The sequence below is a fragment of the Talpa europaea genome (genome assembly GCF_964194135.1).
Source record: "Talpa europaea genome assembly, chromosome: 3".
Classification (NCBI taxonomy): Eukaryota; Metazoa; Chordata; class Mammalia; order Eulipotyphla; family Talpidae; genus Talpa; species Talpa europaea.
In genome coordinates, this window is record NC_140069.1 from 10920857 (window position 1) to 10937976 (window position 17120).

The 17120-nt window shown below is 40.7% G+C and overlaps 1 protein-coding gene across 2 annotated transcripts in view; it reads right to left on the reverse strand.

Annotated features, from left to right (window-relative positions):
- NSMCE2 (NSE2 (MMS21) homolog, SMC5-SMC6 complex SUMO ligase) overlaps positions 1-17120 on the reverse strand; it is a gene marked incomplete at both ends in the record, with an annotated part of 200154 nt that overhangs the window by 144504 nt on the left and 38530 nt on the right. The gene's annotated exons all lie outside the window — the stretch shown is intronic.

The window sequence follows — 17120 nt, forward strand, 5'->3', positions numbered from 1 at the left end:
TGAACTTTTATTTATGGCCTATCTCAATTTTATGAAACATAAATGACTTCAGGCCCATTTGCTCAACCTTGAGTGGACATTTGTTAGTTCTTATGTGAAAAAGATTCTTAGCCTGAATTTGAGATCGTCTTTTCCTGTCCACCATGCCTCTGTCACCCACAGAATTACTAAATGTCCCACTGATCATTATGGTATCCCACTCAAGATTATGCAGTGAAAAAGGTATGGCAATGGGTTGATGCTACTGGGAAGAAATGGTCTTACCAAATGTCCCATTGTCCAGAAAGATGATCTTTCAGAATGGTAAATCAACTATCTACTACAGATTCAGTTCCAGTGCTCCTGGGAGATACTACCTCGGGAGGCTAGAGTGATGTCCCCGGGGAAGCTTGTAGCCACTGAATAATATATGACATTGTTTCCCCTACAGCCGGAACACACTGGTCCAGGAACCAAGGGACAATAGTGGAATTAGTTACACATCTTCTCCTCCCCCTCATCACTCCTAATGACCGACTTGCATTTTTTCTCCCATGGCTGCAACTCTAGTTCTGCTGGTTTAATAGTCCTAGTGCCCAAGAGAAGAATGATTTCACCAAGGGACTCAACAATGCCTCTACTGACTTGGAAGCTTAAACTGCAACCTAGCAATTTTGGGTTTCTCATGACACTGACCCGACAGACAGCGAGGTTACAGAACTGGTTGGGGCAATGAATCTTGATCATCAGGGCAAAGAGGATGGCTGCTCTAAGAGTAAGAAAAGGCAGGAGAATGTCTGGAACCTGAAATACCTCTGGGTTTTGCTATGTTTTGTGGTAAGAGATCATGGTAATCAAAAACAATTCCATAAAGGCAGGCCATCAAACACATAAAGACCCCAGGAATAAAAGTCGAGGTGTTGTCAACAATCAACTGAAGGTTGGCTGCGGGAAAAAACACAGAAAGGATAATGGAGAAACAGAGTCCACAAGACCAAGTAAGGCTTCAGGATGAATCACAAAAGCTAAGTCTGAAGAACCCACTCATATTTCCTCCTTGATGTGACACCTACATATTTGTTTTTGTTTTTAACTAACCCCTCCATTTCCTTTACTCCTAATATTTTATAAAAATAAGTTGCTGGTTACTAGCACGGAACAGTAATGGGAAAACTAAGTGTGACCCAAATACTCTAGCCTTGGAAATAGTAACTGAGAAGATGTTATAGCTTTCTTTCTGCCTTTGGGACGAAGAAAGAACATGTTTTTACTTTTATGAGAGACAGCTGGAAGATGTTAGTAGGGAGCATTTTGTTGTTGCTGCTGTTGTCTGTAAATGTAAGTCTAGAAGGAAAGAACATATAGCAGTTGAGCAGCCAACTTACTTCTCTAGACTCTTTTGAACACCTTCCCTATGTTTGGAGAATTTCCCATCTTGCCTCCTTAGGACTCAGAAATTCAGTTTCTGTTTCCCTTGCAGCAAGACCCCGGCCCTTTGCCTGTGGAACTTCATCCGTTAGAATGCCCCACAGGAGGAGTAATGCAGAAGATGCCAGCAGAGCCCCCGGTGCCAGGCTAGTGGGGATCAACCTTCAAATCCCAGCTCTGCCTCACACTAGCTAAGTAACTGGAGAAGCTATTCAATCTCTGAAAAACTACATTTCTTCATCTACACCACTACTTAAGTCACAGGGCTGTTACCTTATGAATATATTGAAATTCAAACACAGTAGCCATGAGGCACATGTGGCTATTAAATCTAAATTAATTAAAATTCAGTTAAAACTGAGTCCTTCAGTCTAGTGCTCCACTGTCATGCACAGCTAGTGGCTGTCTTTCTGGACAGTTCACTTGGAACATGACCATCGCTGGAGGAAGTTGGATTAGAAAGTGTTGGCTCACAAAATATTTCCTGGCACCCAGTAAGCACCTAAATGATAACTGCTGATTATTATTACCAGTATTGCTCTCATCCCATCGTCGTCATCATCACATTTTACATTACACCCCCAAAACTTATGTTTGGAAGTTTGTACCTTTTATTCACCTTTACCTGGCTCCCTCCTCTATCCCCACCCCTACCTCCAGCAACCACTGTGTGTTCATTATTACAACAGCAAGCCTGAGATACAACCAAATTTAAAGCTGGACAAGTAAAAAGCCATTAAATGTAGTCTCGGAAGCAGGAACTGCTCTCAATTCATAGTTTATTATAGGCAAGGTACTGAGCTAAACACTTCACTTGAATTATTTTATTTAATCCACCCAAACAAGCGACTTAAGTGATAAGAACACATTGCTGTTACAGGTGAGGAAATGCTGGCCAAGGAGCAGGCTAACCACAAGCGGCCAGTCATCAGTGTTGGAGCCAGAACTCAGCACCGGTAGGTCTGTCAAACTACTAAGCACAAGACTTTATTACTCTCAACTTCCCAAAAATCGCATCAAGTGCCCACAGAGGGGTCACGCATGGCACCAGATGCTGGAAATACAGTAGCAAACAAAAAAGACCAAATCCCTGCCCTCATGGAGTTTACATTCTAACAGGGAAGAACGACAAGAAAATACGTAATTAGTTGGATGGTGATACATGCGATTAAACAAGGGAGAGTGGGTGACTTCTTCTATGATGGACCACTGGGAAGGCTTCGCAGAGGCCTGAAGAGACCCCAAGGCGGTAGTGGCTGCTGCCAGGTGAGCTCTAATGAAGATGGAGTGAGGATAGGGCTGTTCATAGAAGCCAATAGGTAGCCATGATTTTCTACTCTGAAAGATGGGAAGTTTTGATCTGAGGACTGAGAAGATCTGACTCTTTTAAAATGCAACTCTGGCTGTTGTGATGATTACAGACTCAAGGGAAGAAGGGCAGAAGCAGGTGACAGTTCAAAGCAGAAGCCAGTCATAGGTCACTGCACTCACCTACACAGATGGCGCTGATGACGTGGATGAGGTGAAAGCAATGAAAGTAACAGGAGCTGGTCAGATTCTAAATATATTTTGAAGGTAGATGAGCTGGATACAGACTCAAAACAATTAAGGAATTTAGGACAACTCTAGTTTTGGTCTGACTAACGAAATAGTACAGTTGTCGTTTTTTCTGAGCTGGGAAAGTCTGGAGAACCACTGGTTTTGGAGGGCAGAAAACCCCAAGAGTTGAGCTTTGGGAGGCTCAATGTGAAATGCCTATGAGAATGAAATGAAGTGGAAATGAAAAGAAGACAGTTGTATGTCTGAGCTGTGGTTTCGGAGAGAAGCGAGGGTCAGAGCTACAGCGGCTGTGGAAAGTGATTAAGTACATGGTGTTAGGAGAGCGCGTGAGAGGAATACACTTGGCAGACAGAGATGGGGTGACGTCATGAGCCTGTGAAAATGGAGCTGTACTAAGTTTGTGGAGGGTAAGAGTCAGCTATTTGAAAGTGAGAGAAGCGCACTCTGAGGAGAAAGAATAATGTGTGCTAAGGCCAGAGGCAAAAGAACAGTCCAAGCGTGACCATAAAAGAATGGAGAAAAAAAAAAAAATGCTACGACAGCTTTAAGCAGGAGTACAGTCTGGTAGAGAAGCTTGAATTTTAATCCTGAGTTAAAGGAGTAACTGAAGAAGGTAACAATATGAAAAAAGCAGGCAAAATAAACCAATTTCCAATATTAGAAAGATCTTTTAGGCTGCTACGTAGAAAATATATCACAAGAGAGCAAAACTTTGCACAGCAAATTTGTCATAGAAGAGTTAAGATTGTGGATGTTGGGAGGAGGCAGGTGAACTAATTTGAAAATCAGTAAAATTTGGAGATGGAATGTGAGATATGAGCCAGCCGGGAGGAGGAAGAGAGGTAGAAACCAGATTTCTGGGGTGGGAAGCGGGGTAGATGGCACTGCTATTTACTAAATCACGGCGGCCCTGCAGGAGGTCAAGGGGTAGACTTCTGGGACATGTCGCATTCAAGGAGCACACAGAAAGGAAACAAAGATTTGGGACAGTGGCGTAAAAACAGCCATTCAAGTCATAAGCATAAACTTTCTCTCTGTGGAAGAAATGCAGCGAGAGAAGAATGAATAGGCAGGAGTAACAAGATGTAATGGGTGGAGAAATGAAGGAGGGTCCACCATGGAGACTGTGAAGTGGCCGGGTGCTAGAAAGCAGGTGTGTGTTGTCCTGACAGTTCAGGAAACAACGCTTCAGGAAGGAGAGAGTTATCAAGAGCAGAGAAGTCCAGTGAGAATATCCAGTGAGAAAAAGTCCTCTGCATTTTTCAATCAGGCACCTGACCTCAGGCAATTCGCATAACTCTGTCACCCTTAACATCATCCATCTACACAAGAACGAAATACTAGCAGCTCAACCCAGGTGTTGTGAGGACAAGAGACAACGTGTAGAAAGTACCTAGCAGTGTTAGATACAACTGGACACTAAAAAAAAAAAAAGCTTTCTTATTACTACTATATGTCTTCTGCATATCAGACAAGGAGGCAGCAGTAACAAGGAGAACAGGGTGGAAAGCATGAAGCTGAGGGGCCAAAGGCCATGGAGTGCGATATGCGCAACAATCAGTCTTCTTCTGACCCGTCCGCCCGCTGCTTCTCTCCTTCCTCCTGCTAAGCGCCACTTATAAGACCAAAATTCCTGACAATCCATCAAAGGCACCTTTCAAGCATCTCTTGGTATGGACACAAACTGTGTTCTTGCAGCCATTGACCACAATCAAATGAGTTTGTGACACAAACCTTATGTTCTTAAGAAGAGCAGCTCACACTCATGAGCAGTCCACAAATAAATAAATGGACGTTTTGCAGAACTGAAATCTATTGCTTAGTGGCTTCAGAAATCCTTCCAACAGTTTTTGAAAACAATAAATAAACCAGTTAATGTTTATCAAGTGAGATATTCTAACTGCGCAGATGGAGAACTGTGAATGGCCAAAACGACTTCCAGGAGAGTTTCAACACGAGCAAAACGGTGGTCAGAGATGTTTCCTTGAGAGATTTAGCTTCTACCCTTGTGTGCTCTCTTGTCCTCTAAGATGTGAGGGCAGATAGACTGGAGAAAACATCATTTGACATAAAAGAATTCCACTGACTTTTGTTCATATCTAATCCCAACCATTCCTATCCTTCCACATCATTTCTCTCGGTGCCTCACTGCTTCAGGTTTGAAGCAATAATTCTTTCAGGGACACTCTGCATATCGAAGCCTCTAGATTCAAGGTTCCTAGAAAGGCCTAACTAACAGGGATCTCAATTTTCCTATACAAATTGAAAAATTCTCTTTTCCATACAATTTGGCAACGGTTGTGATGGGGAAGCCTAGCTGGTGGTTAGTAGACACCTTGCTTCAGAAGCTCAACAAGAGGAGAAGTCTTTCTCGCTCCAGTCTCTGTGTGATAGTGTGGCTGGAAGGCCAGAGCAGGAAGGGTGTACAGGCGCGGTGCTATCCATCCTGCGGGAAACAAAAGACAGGCGAGGAGAATGGCTGGTCCAGACTCTCAGGGAAGGCCTTTGTTTCTGAGTACGCTGGGCCAGGAAGGCCAGCCCTCAGCCCTGGGACCTGCGGGGAACCCCAGGGAGGTGAGGACTGTAAGGGCTTCTCTCCCGTGGTCCATGTATTCCCTGGGCCCTCCACGCACACCCTCCGTGAAGGACAGTAACACCCAAAAGAATGAGTTTGCCATTCATGTTGTAATGGAAAAGGGATTTTCTAGCCATTTTCTTCCTTCTGTTATTGCTCAGCATCCTTTAGAGTCTAAGTACTAAAATAAACAAAATACTTAGTGGGGGGAAATTACATTTTTCTCTAAATCCCTATGAGGTGTTATTTTCTGTTTACAGATAAAAGAGTCAGGAGACAAGTCACCTGTCCGATGATGTCACAGGTCAGGCAGGGGGTGATATCAACCAGGTCTTCTGGTTCCAGTTGGGTGTTCTTCCCATAGCTTCCTCCATAAAATGCCACACACTGACCACATCCCTGCCTTTTGCATGGAGAGGTTTCTCCCTTTCCTCATCTGCAAATCGATTATGAACAAATCTATAGTTTACTTGGCAAGAAGGAAAAGTTACTCAACCTGAGTTTACCAAAACAACTTAGAAAGTTGCTTAGCACACAGCGAGCACTAGAAAAACAATAGCTAGGCTTACTATTATTATGGAAAAGGCAGACTATTTTAATAAATATAAGCATAAAGCACCTCAACAAAACTAGAAAAAAGATTTATTTCTTTTATTCTATTTCAAATTCCTAAAACTTCTTCATATTCACACCACTAACAAAAAGTTTTAGAAGCATCCATAATAGTAGCTGTTAAATGGTGTTTCTCCTTTCAAATATAACATTCATACTAGTCTCTTCTTCAAGTAACTCTCTTGCCAGCAGAATCACTCTCTCCCACGTGGACGTCACATCAGTGCAGGAGTCACTTTTCACTTAAACTAAATGTCCCAAAGCTTTTACCTTTGGGACATATAGAAGGCAAAGGTAAGATCATAAGCACAGTTTATAACCAAGACTAGGCAAAACATTTTTACTCCCAACTGAAAACGAATCAATGAACTACATCTGTGTCATGAAAACAGACTTGAAACATATGTCAAAAAACAAACAAGGTTTCAAGTGCCACCTCTTACGAGTATGTCTCCTGAGCACGTCCCTTAACTTTCCTGATGCTGAGTCTTCCATATCTGCCTTACCTAACTTGGAAGGTTTGGGTGATGGAGAGGCCAAGGCATTCGGAAAGGGCTTCTCATTCCTTATCTGGGGCACAGAAAGTTGGCTTCAGACTCTTCAGTCAAAAGACTGAAGATAGGGCCTCCCCGGTGGCGCAGTGGTTGAGCGCTGGGTTGCGAAGCTGCCTGCGGCCTCTGCAGCACCGGTTCGATCCCCGGGTGAGGGTCCCACATGGCGCGCAGACCTCTCCTGCCGCCCGCTGCTCCCCTCAGCAGTGTACTTCGGTCCTTCTGCCTGCTCTGCTCCCCACTCTGGCTCTGGTGAATTCTCTCACCCTCTCACGCTTCTGACTGTACCCAGTGCTTGTATGAATAAATAAATCTTAAAAAAAAAAAAAAAGAGAGAGAACTTTGGAAAAAAAAAAAAAAAGACTGAAGATATTTCCAAATCTGGCTTAAGCAAACCATCAACAGCCCTAGGCAACTATCATAATCAGGGAAGCCAGAAGAGAAATAAATTCTTTATTATCCAGTCCCAGGTTAAGTCCTCCAGAGTGTTTTAAACACCAAATTGATACCCACACTATAAATGACCTTTGTTATAGTTTTATTGAAATTGGATCACAACAAACAAATTTATGATTAAATCATTTAATTGGCCAGCCTTGCAATCTAGCTGCTAAACATTATTTCCATGGGAAACTGTGTTCCGTGACTTCGGTCAGAATCCAGACATTAGGAATGACTCTTCCCTCTTTCCAGCTAAGAATTAACAGACTCCCTTGTGTCTCTGGAAGAATCAGAAGTCTCTTTCACTCTTCAGTCCTGTGGCATTCAGAGAGGAGGTGTCAGATGAGGGCTATCAGGATGTAATAACTGCGCCCACCTTTCACTTTTTCTTTCTTTCTTTTTTTTTTTTTTTTTTTTTGGTTGAAACACAGTCCTACCTGTAATCTCATTTTATCTACAGTGGCTCAGAGAGGTATGTAAGACAGATACTATTATCACTCCCATTTTAGAAACAAAGCTGAGGCACAGAAGTGTGTGACTTGTCCAAGGTCACAGCCTGGCAGGACCAGAAGGTAGAACTTCACTTCCCAGCCCCACGTGGTTCCTGGTGAACAAATACCAACTGCTAATAAAAGAGGGAGAGGGAAGGAAAGGTGGTTGTAGTCTATTTAGACTTCAGACAAATTTTGTCTGGCTTTATGAATTTTCATTAATTTCCTTCTTCACTGTTGTCCAATGAATTAGTCACAGAACCCACCAGATCAGAGAGTATGAATTGTTTTAAATTATTTCCTCATTGTTATATGTAGATGTTCAACTTTTAACTGTTGAGTAAGAAAATGACTCAGAGACTAAGCAACCCCAATCTACATTAGGCACTTGTTGAACTGTTACATGACAGTTGTACAAAACTCTTAGTGGCTGGGGGTGAAGGGACGGGGATATACAGAAACAAACATTTACCAAAAAGATGATTAAATTAAGAAAAGTGAAGGTGAAACTTTACATTTTCCCTTCCAGCTTCAGTAAGGGCTGGAAAAATAAATGGGATGAAGCAAGACACAACTCTTTTGCCATTTGCTAAATCACCATTTATTCCAAGTATAGGTTTTTACAAAAGTTTACAATTTAGGGCCTCCCTGGTGGCGCAGTGGTTGAGCCCTGGGTTGCGAAGCTGCCCGCAGCCTCTGCAGCACCGGTTCGATCCCCGGCTGCTCCCCGGCCACCGGAGGAGGGTCCCACATGGCGCGCAGACCTCTCCTGCCGCCTGCTGCTCCCCTCAGCAGTGTACCTCGGTCCTTCTGCCTGCTCTGCTCCCCGCTCTGGCTCTGGTGAATTCTCTCACCCTCCCGCGCTTCTCACTGTGCCCAATGCTTGTATAAATAATAAATAAATAAATCTTTAAAAAAAAAAAAGTTTACAATTTAAATCAGCATGTGGTAGACAGTTTTGTGGTAAGAAAAAGAAGCTAGACATTAACAGGACAGGGCACCAAGACTTTGCCTTTACATAGTACTTTCACCTCTTAAGCATTTTCAAATGTTATCCCATTTTTTTTTTTCATTAAGAAATCACTGAGCTAAGTAGGGGCAGATATCTCACTAAGTTCATTTTGCAAAGTTACTTAAGGTTACACGACTATTGAGCAGATACATACAGAAGAAACCCAATAATTACATTGAACATTAATACCAAACAATTTTTCTTTGGTGATGGGATCCTTCATATCATGTTACATTATTAAGGCAAAGTACTCTAATTCACATGGGGCAGAGTAATTACATCACTAGGATACAGTGTGGCAAGACACATTCCAATTTCATCTATATTATTTATAGGTGTATTAAGTCATATCTTAGGAATTTCTTCTAAGGAGAAACTGAGCATGAGCTTTTGCTGGGTCTTTTTAAAACACGATGCACCTCCATCTTCGGCATCGAAAGTCATTTCTGATTTTGCACGCTGGACTGTCCTGGCACACCCTAGTCCACTTTGAGTTCTAGTAGGTACTTCATGGGGCATTTTGGGCTTCTGTTTCATGGCGGGGGTGGGGGGGCGGACTCAAATAAGCTTCAGAGTGAGAGAGTAGCCCTGTGGGTAGAGAAGGCTTACTCTTTGGTCCCAGTAACATTCCAAGAACCACAAGTAATAGAGGCAATTTGGAAGAGCAAGTTAAAGCTGGTGAGACCCACCCAGGTGTCAGTCAAGGAGAAAGTAAAAAAAAGCAAGCAAATTACAAAGTCTGGAGATCAATCGTGTGGCACAAGCATATCAAACTGGACTACAGCAGGCTTTTGTTTCTAATATGAAGTAATAATGACTTGTTGTTTCTAAATATCACTTTCTATTAGGATTAAAAAAAGGTTCTTTTAAGATGAAACAGGATAAAAGAAAGAAATTAAAAAATAATAACTGCTATATGAATCCAGTCTATGGGAAAGAGACATAAAGATGGTTTTGAATAAAGATATTTTAAAACTCCTATATTGAATGACATAAGTTTTCCTTAAAAAAAAAAAAGAAAAAAAAAAGGAAGTCTAGAAAGCAATGAAATTCAAAAGGCTCTTGTGGTTAAAATGTCAGGTTGGCGATGACACAAAAGAAGGAAAGATAAGTGTCACTATTGCCAGCAGCCTGATGCTTTAAGAGAGAAACAGAAAAGAAAGAAATTGTCTCCATTCCTTCAGTGACAGTTGGCTGGAGACTGGCTCTCCTTCAGAATGGAAGAGCTTTCCCTACCAATGTAATTGCAAACTCATACCAGGCTTGAAAACCCCATTTAAATTTCTCCATTTATACTTTTTCTATCCTTTCCATTATCAGCAATTTATAAGGATTGCATATTTGAACCACAGCTGACAACGTGCATATGGTAGCCCGCAGGAATAAATCCAACACATTTTTTTCTCCAATATTGTTTCAAATGGGTGCTACTAATAAACACAAATTACTTAAAGATGTAAGCCAGCAAGATAGTTCAATAAATAGCATAATTATATACCCATGTGCGCATAGAGAAACTTTTTTTGAGCTGTATTTTCTCAAAGTCTTCACTTCAATAAATATCTAAGACAACATCAAAAGTTATTCCTGAGTTACCAAAGTTCTCACTTAGTTGCCTGGTTCACAGCCATGAACTAGCATATGCTAGAGGGCACGACCTCGTGTTGCTATGGACACAGCGGAGTATGCATTAGGGGACTTCAGATCCAACTGGCCAGGCGCCATGCTGCTCACTGGCCTCGTGCCCCAGATTCTGCCCGATCCTTTCTCATTACAGCACAGTGAGCACTAATACCCCCTACTCCCTCAGCCCCCATTACCAGAAGACTCCTTGTAAGGCAAGAGGCCCTCCTTTCAAGTTCTCAGGAAATCCATCAGCCTTTCCCAGTGGTTTCCTGATCCTACCCTACTCTCCCAATTTTAACTTAAAATTTCCTTTCCACAACTATTTGAATTTCAGCAGGGTAATGACTGCTCCTTTACAGACTCTCTCGGTGGTTGTACAGAGCAGTATGACGGGGCTGTTTTCACTGTTACCACAACTCTATGACCTATATTATCACCCCTCCTTTAAGAAACCGAGGCTCAGAAGGAGAGTGTGTAGGAAAGTCAGAATTTAAGCAAAGGTGCCTTTCCTTGACTGAATTTCTTAGGCATGTGTTTTTCATCAAACTATTTTACTGCTATTATTTTGCAGCTATTTTGTGTGCAAATGTTGAGAAGTTTTGCATCTTCATTAAACAAAACATACTGTTGCTACTAACTGAATACATTAATTATGAGATAAGTAAACAAGCAAGTGCTTTCAACTCCAAATTTTGAAAAGATTCACTGTAAAAATGAATGCATTAACATGCGGTGATCCAGTCCCCAGGTCAATCTACTCTCTTGCCTCTCTCCTACTCCCCTGCCCATTCACTGGCCAGAAGCATCATTGCTAGGCGGTGGGAATGGCCTAAATCCAAGCTCTTTAACACTTACCAACTCTGGTGAAAAGTTCAGTGTGGAGGAGACAAAAGTGACCATCTGACACACTTACTACTCTGTATGGCTTATGCCCAACGGCAGAAACAGCCAGGAGTTGCTGAAATAACTGAAGGAATTAGCTGCCAGGACTGCCCGATGCCACTGAGGTCCAGGTGCGCCCTCATGACATTGTGCACACCAGAGCCTAACTGGAGTGTGGTAGTGAACGGGGCTTCCGAAGGGCTGTCTGCTTTTCCCACCCTCACTGTCACAGTGTCCCTCCTGCCTGTTCTGTAGCTTCTTCTTGTCCTTTCTTGGAGAACATGACCCCTCTTCCCTCCACCCAGTGGTCTTGTTTGCTTTAAATGGCATCTCTGATACCAAGTAATCACTGTGTGTTTCTAGAAACTCTTGCTTCTTTCTTTTCACTGTTGGAATGCATCTGCCATCTTTTTCAAAGGTCTGGTCCTTTCCGGGTTTTCCACACAGAAACACCCCTTAGGTTCATTTTGTTCCCTGGGTGCAACTAAACTCTACCATAAGCACACTGCCAGGCCTACATCTTATCCACATCTGTAAAATAAAGGGGTTGAGAGAGTAGGGAAGTACTTCCCAAAAGGGGCCCTAGGAAATATCAGTCCTTTCCCCAAAGAGGTCTTTTAGAGAAATAACTTTAGGATATCACTAAAAATGCCCCTCCTTGGAGAATCATAATGCATAAAAAGCATTTTAAAGGCTTTCCAGTCTTTAAGGAGAGCCTTTTAATCAAGCACTCCCCAAACTTATTTGACCACAAAATCCTTTTTTCCTATTCTACTTATTCACATCCTGAGTAATTAGCATAATGGAGCAAACTTTGAAAATGCTGCACAGAGGCACATTAAGACCCAATGGAGTAAACAAAGTAGCTTAACTCAAATGTTAACTCCTACCTTACAAGGTAGCCCATAAGATTTCAGGTTCAAGTAGAGGATGTTAAGGTACCTTTGAAGTAAGATTTACAAATGGCAAAGCTTGCCAACTGATGAAGGGTGAAGGGTGAGGAGGCATAGGAAAGTGATATGTCAAATATACACCATGGAATATTACTCAGCATTCAAAAAGGATAAACACATGCAATTTGCAGCAACATGGATGGCGCTGGAAGGGATCATGCTCAGCGAAATAAGCCAGAAAGAAAAAGAAAAATACCGGATGGTCTCACTCACAGCAGGAATCTAGAAAACTTAAATAAGGGACCAGGAAAAAGAATAACTATAAGAAAGTGAAAATCAAAATCAACAAACAACTATGAACCAGAGATACTCTATGGGAGGTGGGGGGCGGGCAGGGGATGGATTGGGGTCAAAATAAGGGGGTTGCAATTGTATGGGGAATATAAAAATAAAATTTATTATTGAAAAAAAAAACATTCTAAACTCATTGCATAATGACAAGGCTGAGGTAAGCGATACCTTTGACCCACCTCATTCTTTATTATACCTAAGATTGCACTGGTTTCAACAGCTTTCGGGAGGTATATTTCCACTCTTCTAACTTTCAACATATTAGCTTTAAAAGGCAGATTAAATGTGCAGGTTTGCCAATCAAATAAAAACCACAGCACACAGGGTCTATCCATGAACAGCTTTATAAGAAAAGCCACAAATGGGTCTATCTGGCCCCTAAACGCTCCTGCTAAGTTAGAAGAAAAATCTCTCTCTCCAGGCTTTTGGTAGGATTGTTATAAAACACTAGCTTAAAAAACAAAAACAAGTATGTGGCAGCCATCCAATTGAAATGCTTTAAAATCTTACATAATCTATGAGATACAGAGCGAGAATAGAAGAAACTGAAGAAAACACAAATGCTCTAGATTTTCCAGTAAATTAACATGCTGAAGCAGCACAGACTAAAAACAACATGGAGGTAAAGCCTGCCAATTCTTTTAAGATTTAAAGCTTATTAAAGTAAAATTAAATAACTAATTATCATGATTAAAACAAAACAAAACACTGCAGTATGTGTTTCTCAAGCTCTGGTTACTTTGCTAAACTCCAAGACTAGAACGCTCATCAAAAAGCACAGAAGATGTATATTTTATCACTGACAGCTAATAATACGTGAAACTAATCTGAACCTGTTTAGCCATTTATCATTTAATTTTATGGCTCCATCCTCTTTTTTTTTTTTACTATGAGAACTAAAGTTATAAAAAAGTTGCAAGGACCACCCCCATAATAATGGTTGAAGTTTTTATCATCTTTTATTTGAAAAACCACACACCTGAAGATGGATATGAAGCCCATAAGATGGGACTGCAGGTTTAATTTTAAACCATCACATAAACACAGAATCAGAAATACACAGACCGCCATTGTTCATTCACTGCAAGATAAAAAGTTGGTTTCAAGAGGGATGACCCCTGTTTGACTAGTGAACTGCTTGAAAAGCAGAATAGCAGTAATAAAAGTCTTCTTAAATCAACTGCTGTCAAGATGTGTATTACTAAGTAGAGTTCCCGGCATGCGCAGTGGGCGTTCGGAGCTGAATGAATAATCATTGACTGGCCTTAGGCCATTACTCAACTACTCTATATACTTAAACTTTCTATACAGAAAAGTAGGCCTTCTCTGGCTTACTTTTCTAAAATTAAGCCTTGATTGATCAAAGCGTTCTGAAACTCTGCCACGAGACAATCAGAAAGAAGATGCTTACATTTCATGCAAAGGTCACACCGACCAAGAAGTCAGATGTCACAATCCCCAGGCTGAGTCTCCTTTGACTTTCCCCTTAGATTTAATATCACTTCCTCAAGAAGGAGTCCTCCATGCCCCCAGCAGATAGTATGCCCTCTAAACACGGTTTTCCCTTTGTGGTGCACACATGCCATAATGATCGTTAAATTGCACCTGTTTCTCTCCTCACTAAAGTGTGTCTCCCTCTCCAACCTGGACATCCCAAAGGTAAGGGTCATGTGGGCTTTGTTGATTGACCTCCTACTTGTCGCATCTAGAAACACCAGGCACACTACCAGTAAATACTTACTAAATGAACATTTCAGAACAAAAAGCCAGCACATTGCACTATTCAATGTACTCAAAAAATAAAGCTAGATATGCAGGGGAGGGACATTAAGTCATCAAAAGTCTCATATTTAGAACATCACTCTGTTCTCAACATGAAGCTGAGAAAGAGCATTTCTCTGGTAGTAACAGTGATAAAGGAAATAACTGCCCATCACATGTTTGTGTGCATTTTACCAGTTTCAAAACACTTTCATCACATGTGCGGTCTCATGAGTGAAAGTCTCCAAAGGTCCATACAGAGCTCTTTGTGGTTCCATACGAATGTCTTAAAGTGTTGCAACAGGTATAGAAGCCATTGCTCCTGAAAAGGTTTATAAAAGACTTGCAGGCTATTGGGCAATTGTTTCAGAGCTCACTGCATAATATTCCCTCTACAAACTAGTTGTAGCAGTCTTAATTTTTTTTTTTCAAAGTTTCAGAACACTGGAATAAATACTGATTCCAAATAAAATCTTCAGGCATTGTAAATACAGTAGCTCTGTTTTCTCAAAGGACAAAGAAAGGCAATCTGAGAGCTTTGGCTGGAAGCAGTAGGACTTCCCAGGGCTTGTTGGTAAACTGACCAACACCTCTAATATTCCACCTCTAAAGTTAACTGCTAAAACGTTTTCAGAGGTGTATGGCCTTTATAATTCTGCAAAGGTGAGAACAGGGGAGAGCAACTTAATTAAAAATAAACTAATGCATTTTCCTTAAATTTTTTCCTAGCTTACAACGGCTATATAGCTATTCATAAGCAGAGACACCACAGGGTGGCTGAGAACCTGGCTAAATGTCACAGGGAGGGAAGTACAGCCACTCTGAAGGTCTACGACAGCGCAAACACTAAATGGGTTCCTATTACCTGCACTCTTTTTAGTAATTTGACTTAAAACAATTTCTTTGTTTTAGAGATTATGAACACCTCACACTGTAACTTTAACTAGCTTATATCTAATCCTATAAGGTTCTTGAATTCCAGAGTAGGACAGGTCAAAGCCAATAAAAGTTTTATTTCAAAGTCTTGAAATCCAGTGAGCAAAGCAAAGTACTTGTTTTTAAGAGAGCTCTTGCTCCACCTTTCGAAGGAATATGTTTGGAAATATGGATTTGCAAAACATATTATCTTATAGCGCCATCAACTTTTATGAATGTCAAAGTGTTCTGATACACAGTGTCTAGTCTGATTCATACAATAACCTTGTGAAACAGGCAGTTCAAGAATTTTATAGATGGGAATCCTGAGTTTTCAAAAGGTTAAAATTTTTAATCCAGGATCATAATTAAGAAAGTAGGAATAGGGTTGGAAAGTTTCTGATCCCTAGACCATTTCTATTTCCTAACAACTGCATCATCCTAGTCCCTCTCAAGGACTATCCCCCAGCAAAACAAGCAATAAGACAGCAGTGTCTGTAACCTCAAGGTTGTGAAGATCACAAAGGATATAATAAGGGGCAAAACATTTCCTCCAAAGTCATGGTTATATCCACACTGTGTCCCTACACAGTTTCGGGTCCTAGAAATGTCATAAAATGATGATTTGCTACTGCTGGTCTTACATCAGCCATACATATACAACACAACTTTGCATCAGAAAACATGTTGTCTTCTCCAATGCTTCCTGATAAGCAATAGGATCACTAAATCCAAGTTGTTCCATAATCTAGAGTGAGGTTAGGGCTAAAAAGAATGATAAACTTAAAATATAACCTTTCCCCCTTTGTAGGGTGGGGTTGTGGGGCGAGGCCAGAAGATGAAAGAAATGCTGGTAACTACTGAACGTGGATGAGGGTGAGGGTTTCCTTGTCTTTGACCTTTTTTTAATGAGTGACTCAGTTTGTTGAAAGGTTAAGAGTTCAATTCTTCATGTAAAAAATAGTTGCAGTGTCTGTGAATATTAACATTTAATAGGGAAAAAGTTCACATTAAGTTCTGTAACTCCACAAATCTAGATTTTTATCTAGAATAATGTACACTGTACAGTTGCACAGCATCAAATTTGAAGACAGAAAGGCCTCTCCAATAACTTCCATAGAAGAAAAGTGTTAAAGTAAGACTGATCTATATAATGGGCCCAACTCTCATCTATCTGGCAAACTTCATTCTTAAAGTCATCTTTGTTCTTTTCAGTCTTTGATTTTCAACACTGGATATTCATTAGTACATAGTTTTTTTTGTTTGTTTTTTTTTTAAATACTGGTGCCCCAGTCTTGCTCCAGATCAGGGAAGTGGGATTCTCTTAGAGTAGGCACTGGCTGGTTGTAGGGAGTCAGCTAAAGCTGAAAGCCTCTAGCCTAAGCATTTTCTAATGCCCCAACACGTCAGTTTGCTATTTTCCTGTGGATGAGATATGCACAGCACTCATCAACTGGATAAGCTGAGTGAGTTTGTTACTTAGAAGATATTAAGTAGATATTAAGTCACTCAGAGATACACACTTAATACTAAAAAGAAAATATATATATATATTTTTTTGGAATTGGATGCTTTTTTTTAAATTTTATTTAAATTTTATTTTTATATTCCCCATACAATTACAACCCCCTTATTTTGACCCCAAGCCCTCCTTTCCCTGCCCCCCACCCCCCATAGAGTATCTCTGGTTCTTAGTTGTTTGTTGATTTTGATATTTTCTTTCTTATAGTTATTCTTTTTCCTGGTCCCTTATTTAAGTTTTCTAGATTCCTGCTATGAGTGAGACCATCCGGTATTTTTCTTAAAAAGAAAGAATATTTAAAAAAAAAAAAAAAAAAAAACAAGACCTGTACTACTCTAAAATGAAACAGAAAAAACTTAATGTAACTGTGGACCTATAATTATGCAGTGCTCACTCAAGTTGGCTAAGTATTAAACCCTGTTTTAATATTTACCTTCCCCTGAATAGTAGCCAATCTTGTAATATATTAGATTTTTAGAACTTTCCCATAGATATAAGAAAGAAAAGTCAAATAAAGAAAC